The following is an 18,638-nucleotide window of genomic DNA, read 5'->3' as shown; positions in this document are numbered from 1 at the left end:
GCCTCACCTGACATCTGAGAATTAGCACGTTTACGTGCATTAGACACTACTAAGGAGTCTAATGGTGCTGGACCTTTAATATAGACTGGGTCTGTGGGGGCAGCTTTATATGTTTTCTCAATGCGAGGATTAAGGACCCTAGCCCTGACAGGATCCTTAAAAACGTCTGTTGCGTGCTTGATGACACCCTTAAGCATTGGCAAAATGGGAGTTGACCTTTGTGTGTTATCGAAAGTGTCTAGAAGGAAATCTTCCTCCACTGTGTCAGTGTGTAAGTCCACCCCATGATATTGGGCAGCTCTTTGGACTAGTAGGTTAAAACCTATAGTGTACTCTGGTGGGGAAGGTCTAGAAGGGTATATATCATCTTGTGGGACATAAGGCACATCACGGGTGTTGTAATCATCCCATGGATTAGGTGACTAGGGGGACTATTGGTCCCTGCTGGTTCATGTGCACCCCCACCTGTGTCATCAGAGTCTATGTCTGCATCATCATCTGGATTAGGGGATGGTGTAGGTGAATGGTTAGGTGGAGGAGATGTAGGAGGAGGAACAATATGGGGAGGTGGTGGAGATGGGGCCCTTAATGGAGAGGTTGCAATGTCGCTCTTCTTTGGAGGAGGTGCTGGCGCTTCAAGTGGTCTCTTCTTGGAGCTGAGAGTCAAGTGACCAATCTTAGGATCCTTTACAAGAGTTTTTTGCTTAGGATCAGGTGTGAAAAGTTCCTCTGAATAGGGCAAATCCTTCTGCGTCGAGGATTTTGGCTCCGTAGGTTTTTTCGGCACCGAATCGGTAGCTGGTTTTGGATCTTTTGGTTTAAAAGTGTGCCCTTTTGAAATGTTCTATACCGGAACCTGTTTCTTCGGTTCCGAGTGTTTTTTCGGTTCCGAACGTGTTCTTGAGGTTTAGGCGTTTTTTTAGTCGGCTCCTAGTGCGGTTTCGGCATCGATGAGCCGGGTCAGTCTTCGGCGCGTGTGCTTAGGTGTCGGAGCAACGGTCGGTGTGGTTGCGGAAGATGGCTTTTTCTTCAGTGTCGGTATAGGATCGGCACCGAGTATAGGCTATCTCGAGCCCGAGCTGCCTGAAGGCTTAGTAGGCTTCTTTACCGGGCCCCGAAGGCGGGGTGTGGGAAGCAGTCTCTCGGTGTGCAACCAGGCCCGAAGGTGAGGGTGTGCCCGAAGCCTTTTTGGAGGGTGTTGAGGAAGGGTTGGAGTCGACGAACTTACTTACGACCCGTTGAGCTGGAGTGACTTCCTCGACGTCGGAGTCTTCGGCGTCTGAGCAGCTGGTACTCTCTTCGGCGTGCTGGTTTTCTGGCACGTCGACGCCCTATCGAAGATGTCGTCCGGGATGGAAGCGGATGAGTGAGCCATAGTTCTTTGAGCTCGTCAGTCCCGGATCGCCTTCTTGGAACGGAAAGAGGCACAGGCGGAACAATCTTTGGCCTCGTGCTCCGGTGAGAGGCAAAGGTTGCACATTTCATGTAGGTCGATGTGGGAAACTTCGACCCACATTGAGGACACTTTTTGAATGGCGCACTTTCCATGAGCCAGGAAGTAAGGCCTAGGTAGGCCCGAAGGCCTTAGTCGATGACCGGAATCGAAGACTTCGAAGTGGTGAAGAATCGTGTCGATGTGGAGCGCGATCAAAACAATACTGTCGAACTAGGTGAGGATTGCGGCCGAAGGAAATTAAGTTCCAAACCGGAGCGCAGGAAACACATCCGAGACCGATGGCGAAAAAAACAATCTCGGGATGGAGCCGATGCACATGCGCAATGTGGTCCAAAAGAAGAGTCACCTATCTTGTGACTTCCAAAGAACTTTTCAGGACAACAACAAACTGCAAACATCCGGCCCCAACACTAGATGGCGATCTATGCACAGTGTGCAATAAGCAGCTCATTTGCCTCCAACACTTATTTCTTAACTTATTACCAAATCGGAAAGGCTGTCTGGATCTTGCATCGTAATCACTCTGTCAGAAAGCGGTCCGTACACATGTACAAGTTGGCTTTGAACGACTGACTTTCTAAATGCCGTCTGGTTTGGGTCCGGAACCGAGTCGAAAAGTTAGCACACTTTCTGAATACCATAATCCGTCGTTCGGAAACCTTTCCAAATTGGTCGTAAAGACTGGTTCTGAATCTAATTCGGAAGACCCGAATCCGATTCGGAGCCTATTCGAACGACATAATCGAACCCTTAAGTTACAGGGAAAGGAATATATTTCCTCCTATTTCCTTGTTTCTGGGAGGCTTTACCCACTATCTACCTCATATTATTCTATAATAAATATGCACAATTCGAAGGGCTTAAATGGATACTTACAGTTATGAGGAGTTAAACATTTGTGGCCATGGGTAGAAACTACCAGCTCAAGAACTGCTGCTGCCTTTACCAGGCAGACTATTGGTTTGCCGCCACAAATGCAATCTTCATAACATCCATTAAAACATTCAAGGTGCCCTCTTCATCAACTAAATCTTCCTCAAACTTACCACCCCTGGTAAAGTCCTCATCAGTTCGGCACCAGCTTCTACCAAGAGAACTAGCTTCATTGTTGGTGGCCACATTGTCTGCCATACATTGACACACCTCATAACATTGAGATTGTAATATACTTTGTTGATGAGAAGACACATGGCACCATTCTCGTTGGTGGTCATTGTTAACAACGTCAACATCATCATCAGAAACACTACAAGATAGACCTATTTTGGTGATTCCCGCCTCCCTCTCAGACATCTCTAATGATGACAGTGCCACTTCCCCTAGCTCAGACACTTGAAGAGATCTTTTTGAGCTGGGAAGTGGAGGGAGGCAAAGAAGCTTTTTCAGTGATAATGAAACACAGGAACATATTGGGCTACACAAAATTAAAATCCACTTTTTTACCAGAATAAGCGGAAACAGATAAGGAAGAGCTGTAACACCTGAGCTATCTACCAGAATATTGTGATACAAAAAAATGTTGTTGCTTAAATATCAAATTCAAAAATATGGACGTAAGTTCATATAGGTTATTAGAACATTAGAATGTTGAGAGCTCCGTTGAAGACAATGTAGTAGCTCCAGACTTATAATGGCTGGTATAAGCCTGGATCACCAACATTCCAATGTTTGTCTTCATATTTCTGACTTTTTAATTTAGCACATTCTACCCTTAGTGGGTGGAAAGTTCTTATAGCCCTTTTGCCTCAATCTATACCAGTTGTTAAAGGTTCTCTCCTACTTTATAGGCCCTCTCACTCAGTTTCAGGGCCTTTAACACCCGGTATAGCCTTTGGCAGTGGGCTGTGGTAATGGTGTACTACTGCATGTAACGTCACATATATTTACTTTGATTTTCTATATATATTTATTCAAGGTACAGGTAAATGGAGTTAAAAATAATAAATCAATAATTGCCTGCATACACTTACCTTCACAATATATTTGCAGTCAATATTTAGGCCACCATATTATAGCTTTACAGCCCTTCGTAGCGGGCTATACGTCTATTAAAGGCCCGCTCCAGCGTTAAAGGCCCGAGCCGAAGGCGAGGGACTTTAACAAGGGAGCAGGACTTTAGTAGCCGGTATAGCCAGCTACGAAGGGCTATAAGTCTATTAGAACATTCTGCCCCTAGAGGGCAGGATGTTCCAACAAATAAAACAAAGGCCTCTCGGAGTTCGAGGGATTTAAATTCCCTCGGGCTCCGAGAGGCCTTTGAAAACAACGTTGGAATGATGCTTTGCTGGCCTTTACCGCCCGTAAAAGTCTGGATCAACTCAATTGTCTTTAGTGGAGCTCCCAGCATTCCAATGTTCTCATTTGGAGAAGTGTGGCTCAATGATTAGAGCGGCAGACCCTGATGCAGAGGTCTAGCCCGGGACCAGGGTTCAATTCCCCGCCTCGGTGGGTCTTGGGCTCAAAATTCCACGGACCTGATAATTCTCGCCTCTGTGCCTATTCCAATCATGGAGTCCCACTCGGCAACTCTGGGCAATAGCTTGCTTAATCTCCACAACGGCCCCCACAACGCTAAGGATGCCTGGCCTCCACCTTGGGGGTGCCCAGGAGTGGACGCCTCACAGGGAAAGCCAGGATGGGTTCCACAGCGGTATTCGTACAAGCGCCTTGAGACACTTGCGGATGAGTAGTGTGCTATACAAGTATCAATTTACATTTGTATTACAAAATTTTCCCCTCAATTATTTTACATTTAACCTCCACAGGCTTACAGGTGGAACCATCTGTTAAGCGAAACCCCATGGTACGGATTCCCATGGAACCTTGACTCCAAAAACAGATGTTGTAAGAGTTTTAAAACAAATTTCACAATTGTCTAAAAGCGCATCCTTCAACTGTTCTGTCACAAAATATAAGTGCCCTGTTACCCATGACTCCAGTATAGCCACAATGGTTCCAGTGGTGCAATCGAAAATAATAACATTTAGTTGTATGGCTCAATGGCGATAAAAATTACTACTGAGGATCGAGCATGGCTAAAAGAAGAGGCACACACACAATTATATATATTCCTCTCTCGTTTTTACTTTATAGTACAAATATCATATTGAATTATGTCATACAGAGTAGTTCATACAAAAAGACATAAACAATACATAAAAGTGCGATGTGTCCCAAGTGTATCAAAACAACCAAACTAACAATACACAAAACATAAGTACTCTAAGGGCACAGTGGTTTCTAAATGAATATATATACTGGAAAAAGACCCAAAATAGATATTGTAATTATTCTGAGTGAATCTACACAATCGTAGGCACTCTGTTTGGGGGTTCTATTCCACGTAGCGTCGACGGCGTTTCGACCCTTTAGGGTGGGGGTCTCGTCAGGACAGGAAAATGAAGGACATCTAAAATTAAAATTACAAAGGGGCTGTGAATAAACTGTATGACAGTTGTATATATTTTGATAATTATTTGGAAAAAAGGGGGGGGGGCCTATTTACCTGCTAATCTCCTTGACACCAGAGCAAGGCCTGTGAATGTGCCCACCTCATTCATAATTTCGCTACTACGTATTGCCCTTCAGAGGAACTACTTTGTACACAATGGGGCATATTATCAACAATGTGGTGGGACCAGTATGGGAGCAATTTTTGCTCCCAACCTGGCAAATATCTATATGGATCAGGTAGAAAGATCTTTTGCCATCAATGATCGAAATCCTTACCGTGCCAACATTAAATGTTGGTATCGGTATATTGATGATATTTTCCTGGTGTGGAATGGAACTCATGAAGATTTTGATGCCTTTTTGACTTATTTGAATACTATACAACACCATCTTAAGTTCACATCCAAAATTTGTAAAGACACTATTGCTTTCCTGGATCTTAACATCATGAGTGATGGAGATAAACTGATTACATCACTACATAGGAAAGAGACAGAAAGGAATACTTTGCTTTCTTACCAGAGCCACCATCCGAGAGCTCTCAGAGATGGCCTTCCCTTCGGGCAATTTTTGCGCATTCGCCGCAATTGTGCCCGGAGGGAAGACTATATGAGAGAAGCAAATGCCCTGAAAGTGAAATTACTAAATAGAGGATATCCTAACAAATTGATAAAAAGATCACTGAAACGTGCGTGGTATTGTCCACGTGAGGAGCTTTTGATAACACGCCCTAAAAAAAACATACAGAAGATCGTTTGTGTGACTACTTTTGGTACTCATACAAACAAGATACGTAGCTTGATAACAAAACACTGGCATATCATACAAAATATTGATCCCTCTATTGAAGTGCCACTTTTTGCATTCAAGAGAGCAAAGAATTTGAAAGATCACTTGGTGCACTCCTCAAATGAAAATACCAGAGATACAAGCGGTACATTGGAATCGGTTTGGGGTTGTGGTAATTGTGTAGCCTGCCCCTTTACTTTCAAGACAACCTTGTTCCAACATGGCAATGTTACTCATACATTACAGACATTTTCAAATTGTAACACTCGTAGTGTTGTGTATTGTATTTGGTGTCCGTGTGGTCTGCCCTACATTGGGCAGACACAACAACCTATTAAAGCCAGAATATGTCAACATCGGAGTCGGATTAGAAAACTCATCCTGACTGCACCCCTTGTAACACATTACAAAGAATTCAATCACAATGCCGACCAAATCAGATGGCAAGTCATAGACAATATATCGGTACCTGAGAGAGGTGGTGATATTACACAGATCCTACAACGTAGAGAATGTCATTGGATAGATAGAACTGATTCTATCAACCATGGTTTGAACTCCGCAGATGAATGGAGAGGATATGTGTCAAACATTACAAACTAGCCTGCTTCATATCAATGTGTTGCCTATTTAGACTGTTTTACACTGATATTTTGTTTGTAAAGAATGATGATGTTCGGTTTGAATAATACCTAATTTAATGTATATATTTCATGGATACGCTATTTGTTGAATACTCTATATTGATATGGTGTTTGAATACTTGATGTATGCATGTATATAAATATGATAGGTATACTTTATTGTACATACTATAATGTAATAATTGCAGGCATCTATACCTTGCCATATGCCGGAATTATTGACGCATAGTAATGTACCACTTCTTGCGTTGTCATTACTCTTAAGTTAATTGTATCCGGGCCATGTGCATATATAAATTTGACATATCATATAGGATAATAGGACACATCCATCGTTGTAGCCCCCCATAGTGCCTTTTTTAATTATGGAATATTGATTGTCATGCCGTATATATATATATATGCTTATGCACTATTTTAAATTACAAATACGATATAAATAGGGTCCCAATAAGTAAAATACATCATTCACAAGTGTTCCTTAGTGTTTATAAACAGGATCGAGCTAATACACTCTGTTCCCTGTAGTCCGTTTTCTAAGCAATTGACCCCAGCAATCATGGGTTCAGCCATCGATTCACTGACCTGACCGCGCTCGAGTTTTCTTAACTCGCGCGGTGAGGTCTTACGCGAACTAGTAGAGCGGGAGCGTGAGGAGCGAGACACGGAAACGGGAAGCTGTAAGACGCGATCGAGCTCTGCAGCAGTGAGGTACGTCCCATTTCATTGCGTTATAATCCCGTTCTATTGCGATTTGTGGCAATAATGCTTCATATGTAACAAGTTCCCCCCTTCTTCTTTTTTATTGGAATAGGTATTACCCTCATATAAACATTGATACAGACACTACCCTCGTCTGTCATAATCATTGGCATAAAGAATCGAATACTCTATCCATGACACACCCATTGCAGGTAATCAATCCAAATTGTTATGCTAAGGGGCTGTAAGTATGACGATTTGTAAACGCAATGTAACTGGGATGTCCATTGCTCCATCAGGTGTAATCAACATTACCACAAGATTGCAACACAATTGCCTTGCGCTACATATTGCGTTTTCCCCGACCACTACAAGTGGTAAGTACTAAATCTAGACATGGTGCTCCTTCTCTTAAACTATTTAGATGGCAATAATTTCTCACCAATTGCCTTCTTGTTTCCCCTTCTCTTTTGACAAATCCAACAGTGCCCGGCTGGGTCACTTGTAAGTGTTTGAATCCTTTTCTTCCTTATACCACGCATGGGTGATCATAGAAACAGAAATAAGGTAAATAGGTCCCCCCCCTTTTTTCCAAATAATTATCAAAATATATACAACTGTCATACAGTTTATTCACAGCCCCTTTGTAATTTTAATTTTAGATGTCCTTCATTTTCCTGTCCTGACGAGACCCCCACCCTAAAGGGTCGAAACGCCGTCAACGCTACGTGGAGTAGAACCCCCAAACAGAGTGCCTATGATTGTGTAGATTCACTCAGAATAATTACAATATCTATTTTGGGTCTTTTTCCAGTATATATATTCATTTAGAAACCACTGTGCCCTTAGAGTACTTATGTTTTGTGTATTGTTAGTTTGGTTGTTTTGATACACTTGGGACACATCGCACTTTTATGTATTGTTTATGTCTTTTTGTATGAACTACTCTGTATGACATAATTCAATATGATATTTGTACTATAAAGTAAAAACGAGAGAGGAATATATATAATTGTGTGTGTGCCTCTTCTTTTAGCCATGCTCGATCCTCAGTAGTAATTTTTATCGCCATTGAGCCATACAACTAAATGTTATTATTTTCGATTGCACCACTGGAACCATTGTTCTTGATATAACTGTCTGCCCTGGTTCCTTGTGAGTAGGGTTTCCCTTGTCTTTTGTGATATCCAGTATAGCCACAGCAGCGTAAACCACTGTCAACCTTAACATTCCGTAAATCTCCATTACAACTCCGGCCATCCCACTTCTCAAGCGTGAGGAGTAGACAAACGTGATGACTGGTGTGACCCAGAAGTGAGGTTGGAGCCACCGCTTGTGGGCCATCCAACCTACACTTGGATGACTATGTTGCCCTGGATGAAGATTCTCCAGTATTTGAATCGTTCATTCCTCATCATCAGGCTGGGCATCCTCCACACTTTGAAATAGCAACGTACAATGTTAAAATGGCCATACCCCTAACAACAATGTTTGTTTAGTAGCACATTCCCCTTATTTAGCAGTCAAACTTTGGCCAATAAGGTGTATGTCATGAGTACCCCACGTCCCTTTGGTACCACCTTAGTTTAGATTTATTAGGCATACATAGACGTTGTGCATGACGGTGTCTCCAGAACGTGTGCTGCTTTATTTGATTGAAAAATACATATCTTGAGCTCCCTTATATTAGGACCAGATCTGGCTTCTGCTACCCTCTGCACCGAGTTGTTCTTTGTTTTTCATCTGACATTTGAGCCAGGGGAGACTATTTCTGTAACCATGATGAACTGTGCCGTCTTTTCTACCTGGAGGTTAGAAAAATCTATGGTGATGGCCTACATGTACGGTGCCTGTATTGCTTGTGACCCAAGCACACAATAGTAAACTGTGACATTTAAAAGCATTATTCTTTCAGGAGAAACATGTTTTCCCCTCTAATGTGGATGCTCCCTCTTCAGGCGAAGCACTTCCATGAAGATGGCACAAAACAGGAGCTCCTTGAGTTGTAATTTTACAAGGAAAGCACCTCTTTCTGCCTAAAAATGGCATGTCAGCAGTTTACAAGGACAAAACTTCAAAAAGCTTTTAGAGCAATTTGAGAATAAAATGGTACAAGGTTCCAGCTCTTCAGAGTCTCTCACCTTTCCCACCTCAATCATTCAAGAAATAAAAGTAGTTGACGACTCACCAGAAAAGCTACTGTTGACACCTTGAGCAGTAGCTTCCTCTTCTGTGCTTAGAAGTCTGCAGGTTCTTCAGTGCTGCTGTTACTGAAGACCTAGTTGGGGCTAATACGAGTGATGGCTGTCTGCATTCTTCTTACAGACAGTTCTACAGCATGTTCTCATCCTTTCAAGTACCCCATTAGCACCTTTACCATCTGTAGTGGGTTGGTCAACGATCCCACTCATGAGCATACCATCTGCTCCTCCTGCAACTCTGGATAACTTATGAGTTCAGTCAGTGCCATCAGCGCCATCGTAGACTTCTCAATGACCATCACAAATCTACCACAATCTCTTGATGTCTTGGTTGGCTTTAAGCAAACCCCAACATTACTAATGATGGAGTCTGTCCAACTGGCTATGGATTTTCTGGTCAAAGAGGTGGTAGTTGTTCATGAATAGGAGCGGGCCTCTGAAACAGATTACAGATCCTCTCAACGTAATGTCTAGTATCTCCTGGACTATGATTCGGCTGTGGCAGAGTATAAAGGGTCTCTTTCTGAGGAGCACTCCAGAAGTCAGTTTCTTGAGGTCCCACTGACATGCAGATTTTGTATCCCCTCCACAGCGCACCACACTGTTGTGGAGTATGAGAATGTATTATGCACCGTTTTATGAACCCATCCACCACCACTGGGAACTGTCAAAGGTGCAAGTTCTTAACAAACCTTGCAGCTGATGATGGATTCCTCCAAAGCAGATCCTTGCTGCAAACATAACAGTTCCTTCACAACGACTACCTATAGAATTACTACAGCACCGCTACCACTACCTCCTCTGCCACAATAAACTGCTCACATCTGTACCACAGCCTAAAGAGATTCTTCCACTCCCACCATGTCGGCAGATGTTGTTTAGCCCTACCCACCCAAGAATATGGAGAAAAAGGAAGAGCAAGTGAACTGGAAGCAGAGGAAGAAGAAGGTGAAGTACTGGCTAGGGAAGGGTATGAAGAAGTTAATCAGTTTAAGGCGGAATGGTAAGGGTTCGTTGTACCTCATAAGGAAGGGGAAAAAACTAGGGTTTATTCATCTCCAGGTTACATAAAACGTTTTCACTCTCTCATAGCTGATGAGAAATTCCACCTTCTCATAATAGATGGCAAAAAGTAGTACTTCTTGCATGTCATTGCAGAACAATCGATAAAAACAGTTTGTCTATCACTATCTTGACAAGATGGACTAAAGCTGGTGAAGGCACTGGCTAAGGTCCAGGCAGTAGTTCTGCATCTTGAAAACAAAAGTAAAGGACCCCAGATTCTGCAGCAGCGTCTTTCATGCGCTACCACAAACCACATTCCATTATCGCAGAGATGGCCGAAAGAAAATAACTCCTAGCTGTTCCCCTCCTGACAAGGGTGGCAGGTCCATTGACAAACTAGGCCAAAGAGTCAGTTTCATGATTGCCACTTCTGTGAAAGCAACAAATCACAGTCCATTGTAGGGCATTGTGGTTGCCGGATGTAGAATAATATTTCACCCTGCATCAACCTCATCCATGAGGACAGGAATAATGAAGTAAAGGCGACAGTTAGGGGGAAAAGGCAATGCCTTTGGAGGTGTTATTAATGGAGCCATGGTCTTATCTAATACTGGTTTCAGTCAGCGGGCTTAAGCTGCAGTATTAAGAAGGCAAGGATGGTAATGAAGGCAAGGCTTGTTGAAAATCATCATCTTTTGCCCAGAAGTGTAGAGCAAGATCCTTCATATGTTTTTTTATGGTAAGACATTCTTTGGGAAACAGATAAGGGATGCTGTTTGAAGCATTAAAACAGATATAAGTGCCACTCTTTTTTGGAAGCTTCTATAGTACAAGCTTTACCTTCTTTTGTTGCTTAATGAGGTTTTAAGCTTGTAAAGGAGGTTTTCACTATAACTCATAGGAACAGAATTATCCATACCGGCAGTCTGGTTACATCCTTGATATGTCTCAAGCTGAGAAGGGCAGCGACAAACATACCAACACACGCAAGAACGAAAGTGTGTTTCACTGTTACTCTCCCACGATATCAGCAAGTCCTTCTACGTTAAGGTCGGAAGCCGAGCCCATGACCCAGCACACCCTAAAAGGATATAAACGAGACAACAACAAATACAGGAATCCCTCAAAATAACAGCTAGAAAGCAGAGATTTTAGTCATTAATAACAGCATGGACATGGATAAAGAGTTGACTCCAGAGCTAGTCACAAATAAAGTCAATACGTTATAAGTGCCTTGTAATTGAGTAATGGAGACAAGAGATGAACTAGAGAACTTACCAGACATACCTATAATTAGATATCCTCCATCTTTATAGCAGAGGGAGACTTGGAAGGGGCTCTGGGGAGGACAGCTCTACTAGTGGAGATAAGGACCGCTGGATGAAACTGAGAACACGCAAGGTGACTTCAGAAGCGTTACAATGCCATTGGATCCTGTAGAACTATCACCTCACTAGCAGACTTTACTAATCTAATATCAATAAACTCTGCACTTCACAAAACAAAATCGCCCGGCAGTGGATCCCTACAATCGACAGCACCTGAACCGCTATCCCTCCATTATTCTAATCTCATCTTTACTCATGAGGATATGTGTCCACACTGAGGACAAAATGTGTACTCTTAGAAATATGCTAGTGCTCTTGGTGGAGAAAGTAAAGGAATTATAGGCAAACAGGGCATCTGGATTGAGGCTAATCATGATGAGCATTAATTTCCAAACATAACTTCTCCCCCAAAAGTAGATGCCCATACAAACAGTAAACCTGGAGAACTGCTTCAAAGGATTATGCAAGATAATCTCGGATCTAGCTGTCCTCTACCAGCCAAAAACCTTGAAACCTCCGTGACTGCAAGCAAGGGATGTCAAACACCAAAAGGTCAGTTGGACCCACATGAACCAACCCGAAATTTAACAAAGCGGGGTAAAATAAGCTAAAAAAGAACAAGAAGAATAAGGCCCTGCATTAATACCAGCTAAGGCTAGAAAAACAGAGCTGACCAACAGAGCCCAATTTTACCCCATATTTACAGGCGACTGCAAGGAAGGCTTTTCACACTCGCGCAAGAAGCTATCAAGTGACAATATCAACATGGTTATATAATCTACAGAGCATTCCCCTCCAGCAAACACAAATCACTTTTAACGTTAAACGCCGGTTAACCACACTGGGTATAATGATCCAAGAATAGGCAGAGGCGTTAGCTGTAAGTAGCGATGCATCTAGGCACCTAAAGGGAAATGGAACATCAAAGTACGGTATAGTAGGCTCAGGGACAAGACGGAAAAACACCACCAATAGACTGCGAAAGGGCTCCTCAGAAAGCGACTGCTAAAATTACAACTATACATGGGAACAATCTCCCTGCTACTGCAGGTTCCAAACAGGTGGCTTGCAACAAAGGGCATTTAATGGTGATATTAAGAGTACCCTGAATCAGTTAGCCAGCCTACTGCAGCACCCACAGCACTTACACTAACCACAATGGCTACCTGTATTTCACCGTCACTAGCTTCCCTACATTACACTTGCAGCACTAACACAAATCCGTTACAAAGACTACGGCAGCTTTCACAGCACTTACACTAAATACAACAGCGGCCTGCAATTTCACCTCCACTAGCTTCCCTGTATTACACTTGCAGCATGAACAATTAGAACCTCATGCTGGAAGAGCAACTACCAACAACAGGGCAGAAAATCACCACAAGGAAAAAACATTATTATTAAATTAGACCGCAAGACATACTTAAGTTGTATTAAATAGAGCAAACTTTATACACTTGCTATAACATGTTCCATCATTAGGGTATTTAAAATCAGAAGACATAGCCAGAATCTGCTTTACAGTAAATAGACACACGCTTGGAGACAAAGACAACAACAGTGACCTGGGCATCAAGGGCAACAGCAACGCTAGTTTTAGCGGAGAAACAATGTTTGCCCAAAGGGGCTAGACCCCTGACCTGGTCAGAGAGCTGCTCTCTCCCCCAGCAGCTCCGCTGTAGTGCTGCTGTCCCTGTGCAGGTAGGTGTTCGAGGCCCTCCTCCACCTGCAGGCTACTGCCTGCGCCTCATCCCTGGTGGTCCAGTGTGAGAGCCTTGCTATTCTGCTGCCCGCTGCTGTCTGTCTCTGTGCCTTTTTTCTGTCTTTATGTGCCCGTTTTCTGTCTTCCTTCTAGCCTCTTTCACTGTATTTTTATTGTGCCTGTCTTTATTGTGCCAGTTATTGTACCGTTGCCTGTGTGTATTTTTAGCTGTGTTTCTGTCTTCTGTGCCTTTTGCTCTCCGTGCCCTTCTTGCCGCTGCTGCCCCTGTGGTCCCTCCCCCTGCTGGTTACAGCTCCCACCTCCCAGCTGCGCTTCCCTCCCCTTCCCCTACTTAATGGCGGCTGGTAAGGGGGTGTGCCGCTGGCGCGCCAAAGGGAAGCCTGTCTGTGCCCGTCCGCAACCCAACCACGGCAAGCATTAGGAACCCTGGATCTACGACCTCCCCCCGCTACAACTTTGCTGCCCTCCTCACACTCAACCCCGGAAGGGACAACAACTGCCAGCAATCAACACCAAACATCACTCATGGCCAGTTCTCCTGCCGTCACTGCCGCAAATCCTTTACCTCCGACCGCCCCCTCATGGCCCCGGCACCAAATGTCAAAACAACGAAGCCCTGAAGTGCATCCTGAAGTGCATCCTCCTCAACGTGCGCTCCCTGCACAGACATGCCGCAGAGATCTGGGACCTCCTCGACACCCTCTCACCAGACATCGCCTTCTTTATGGAAACCTGGACCAACGCCTCCTAAGCGCCTGCCATCGCCATCTCCGACAGATACAAGATCCAGAGGGAGGACCACCCCTACCGCCCCGAAGGGGGACTCGCCATCACCCTCAAGATCTCCCTCCGACTCTCCACCTTTACCACAAACGACTCCTTCCTCACCACAGAACACCTCCACCTTCAGATTCAGACCAGCCGCAAAACCTCACTCTGCTGCACCCTCGCCTACAGACCACCGGACCCTGCGCTTCATTCGCTACTAACATCACCGACCTCATCGCACCCCACGCCATCACCTTTATGAACTATATACTCATCGAAGACCTGAACTTCTACCTCGACAACCCCAGCAATCCCAACTCCACAACTTCGCCAACATCGGACTGAAACAGCTCGTCACCACGCCCACCCACACCCTTGACCCAATCCTCGCAGGAGGTAACAACATCCACTTCAGCCACAGCACGCAACCCCCTTGGGCAGACTACACTGCGTACACTTCCATGTCGACAAACCAACCCATGCCGCCCAAACCTGCAGCGCGCCCCCCAAGAAGGAACTGGAGAGAAGTCACAAAGGAACAACTCCACTTCAACGACCAGACACCCAACTCCAAATCCACTTCCTGCTCCAGCGACGCCATCCAGCCCACCATCTCCTCCTGGATCCCAGTCATCACCGAAGACACCACTTCGACCATGAAAGGCATCCACTCAGGGGCCCCCACGTACCCCTGCCCCCGTACATTTTCCACAGAGCCACCATCGCTCCCAAACTACAACACACCATCAACACCACCTTCAAGACCGGCACCTTTCCCGACGACTGGAAAGCTGCAGAAGTCCCAAGAAGCCATTAGCAGACCCCACCGACCTCAAGAACTACCTACCCATCTCCCTCCTCCCCTTTGCGGCCAAAGTCACAGACAAGACCATTAATGCACAACTGACCAAATTCATAGAATTCAACACCGTCTTCCACCACACACTCACCGCCAGACTCTTGAGGACCTGGCATAGCAGTTCAGGCTGAACTGTTCCCATTGGGGGCAGGGTCAAGACTGATTTGCATATGGCTGGGTCCAAACTGGAATGGCTTGGTGAGCAAAAGAATGATTGATTTAGGCCCAGATCTCTATACTATGGTGAATGTATGGCATGGTTCTGCATTCTGTCCATCATTTGTTCTTGCAGACTCCACAATGCGGGCATGTTGTAAAAACAGCGATGTCATGGCACGCGTGGTAATAGCCCGCGTTGTAGTGTCATACAACCCCCCTAGGCATGGGACAACACATGGTGGACCGCCCTGCGCAGTCCCCACACCCACAAACCACGCCCGAAACCTCAGCATCGTACTCTACTCCGCTGTCGCTCCAGCTGCTTCAACAACCTCTGAATCCTCCAAAAGACCTTCAAGTGGATCCCCCACACATCAAGGAAGGCCGTCACCCACACACTCATCACCAGCAGACTGGACTACGGAAACGCCCTCTATGCCAGGATCAACAAATCTCTGATCCGCAAGCTCCAGACCATACAGAACACCGCAACCAGACTCCTCTTCAACATTCCTCAACACAAGCAAAGCACCCAACTTCTACGGAACCTCCACTGGCTTCTCGTTGAGAGGAGAGTCACTTTCAAGATACTCACCCACGCCTACAAATGCATCCACAACACCGGACCCCAATACCTCAACGAGAGAAGCTCCCTCGACGTACCCAAGAGAAACCTCCGATCCGCCAACCTCGCCTAAATCCCGCACATCAGCAGAGCCAGAACAGGTGGAAGAACCTCCTCCTACATCACAGCCAAGACCTGGAACGAGCTCCCGCTCAACATCAGACGCGCCACCTTCCTGAACATCTTCAGGAAGACGCTCAAGACCTGGCTCTTCGACTGAACGTAGCTGATCACACCCCGCCAGCGCCTTGAGACCCTCACGGGTGAGTAGCGTGCTTACAATTCCCCTGATTGATTGATTGATGGGGCCTTGACATCAATCCCATTGAATCTGAGCAATAGCCCACTGTATTCCTGAACCCACAAGGCTTTATAAGCTTATGGCAAAAACGACTGTATCCTGACTAGAAAGCCAGAATTGCGCATTCCTCTTAACGCAAGTAACAGCAGGAAATTAGTTTCCATAAAACCAGATAAAGGTCATCTACAGCTGGACTGGACCCGGCTGGCATCCTCATAATCAACTAGGAACCAGCCGCATACCTAACCCGGAGCCACCTGTTAATAATGATTAGTGAGCTCACCTGAACCAACTAACTTTAATATTGTGGAATGTGGCTGGATTAAAACAAATTACTTGTAGTTCTGAAGCAACACATTTTCTGAAGACAGGATGTAATCTGTATCCAAGAGACATGAAGTCAGAGCTTATTGCCATTAGACGGATATTTGGAAGTATTTCAACCAGCAGAAAAAAACAGTCTACATGGAAGGCTCTCCGGGGGCCTGATTACTTATATATCGACTGGGTAAGTGTCAAGAAAGATATTTATTTATTTTTTTAAAAGGTTTTATATAGCGCTTGCTAGACCCAGGGGTATCAGAGCGCTTAACAGGAGTGTGAGGGGGTACAGTAATCAATACATTTGGTCAAAAACATTGCAAGAAGAACAAATATAAGAAAAGCAGATAAATGCGAATGTTATTTACAAAAGTCAAATGATAAGCTCACGTGGATATAGAGTAATTAGGTAAGGGTGGGTGGGGGGAGGTGAACAAGAGGAGATAAAGGAGGGGGATAAGGAGAGTGGGAGTTAGGGGAATGGTAGATCAGTGGGAGGCTGTGCGAGAGGCTAGTTGTCATAATTAAAGGTAGAGGCAGAGTGTTGGGGGGAGGGTATGGGATGGGAGTAGCCTGAAGGAAGGCAGTTAGGAGGGAGAGAGAGGAGGTGAGAGAGTTGGATGGCAAAGGGGGGGGGGGGGGGGGGGAGCCTGGTGCGCAGAGTGGGAGACTGTGTCAGAGGTAGGTATTATTGACCCCAATATTTTTTGAAGAGATACAATTTGAGGTCTTTTTTTAAGTTGATGTAGGAAGGGTTACAGCGTAGGTCTTTAGACAGGGAGTTCCAGATTGAATGAGCGTTTCCAGATAAAGAGCAAACTTGTGTGCATTTCATTTTTTGCAGAGGGGGGATAAGAATGAGGGCGTTGGTGCTCCTTGTCGGTCACGTGCAGCCTGCTTTGTGGAGTTTGTCTGAAAGTAACGTGGGGTGTTTTGGTAAAGGGCTTTGTGCGTGGTACATGCAATCTTATAGGGGGATCTGCCTTCGATGGGAAGCAATTCGAGGGTTTATAGTCAGAGATACGTCTAGCAGCTAGGTTGAGCACATATATGAGTGGTGCAAGATGGACTTTGGGTGGTCCAGCGAGGATAGCGTTACCATAGTCCATTCTCGACAGGACCAGCGATTGGACAACAGTTTTGAAGTCATCGGTCGGAATGAAGGTTTTAATTTTCTTGGGTTGATGGAGAATGAAGAATGCTCCTTTGGCTGTGGTTTTTATGTGAGCGGTGAGGGCAAGGCTATTGTCAATGGTGATGCCTAGAGATTTAATTGAATTGGCGGCGGTGAGAGAGCAGTTCAGAACATTAAGGTGAAGTGAAGTGAAGGGGTTTTGTAGAGCGTGGCTGCTGCCCGAGGGCGTCCAAGCGCTGGTAGTGGAAAGGAACAGATTCTGAAGAAGAGCGGGGCAAGGGTGGAGTTAGTTTCTGAATAGGAGTGTTTTAAGTTCTTTGCGGAAGTGTAGAAGGGTGGGGGTGGCTCTAAGTGAGAAGGGGAGCGCATTCCAGAGTTTGGCAGCGTTCAGAGAAAAGGATCTGCCTCCTGCTCTGGCTCTTTTTATTCTTGGAACTACAGCAAGAAGTGCATTCGTAGAGCGTAGGATTTTTCCAGGGCAATAGGGGGAGAGAAGAGAATGGTTGATTTCCGGGCTTGCTCTGTGAAATGCTTGATGTGATATGCAGAGCGCCTTGAACTTTATTCTCTCTCTGACTGGGAGCCAGTGAAGAGATCTAATCCCTGCCTTGGCTGACTCTCTACGAGGGATCTGTAGAAGAGTGCGGGCGGCGCAGTTCTGAGTTCTTTGCAGTTTTTCCAACACATACTCTGGGGCTCCTAAGTATAGAGCATTGTTGAAGTCCAGCCTGGATTGTACTAAGCCCTGAATGACCACTTGCCTGGCTTCGAAGGGTAGTAGTGGTAGGATTTTCTTCAGCATTCGGATAATGCCGAAACAGGTTGCAGCTGTTTTGGTTGCTTGAGTGTTTAGCGTGAGTTGGTTATCTAGCCAAACTCCTAGGCTCTTTATGTTTTCCTTGGGAATTGGCATTGGTCCCAAGCTTAAGGGCCACAGCTGGTGATAGGTGGTAGGAGGAGAGGGGCCGAGGATCATAATTTCGGTCTTATCACCATTGAGTTTTAAGGATGACATTGTCATCCAACGTTTGACTTCCTCCATGCATGCTGCCAGATTGGGTTGGGGGAGCATGCTGCCTTTCTGTGTCAGGGAGACCACCAGCTGAGTGTCGTCTGCGTACGATATGATTTTGATCCCGTATTTCTGGACGACACCCGCCAGTGGCCTC

Source organism: Lissotriton vulgaris, chromosome 7 (genome assembly GCF_964263255.1).
Source record: "Lissotriton vulgaris chromosome 7, aLisVul1.2, whole genome shotgun sequence".
NCBI classification, from domain to species: Eukaryota; Metazoa; Chordata; class Amphibia; order Caudata; family Salamandridae; genus Lissotriton; species Lissotriton vulgaris.
This window is presented reverse-complemented; position numbering follows the sequence as displayed.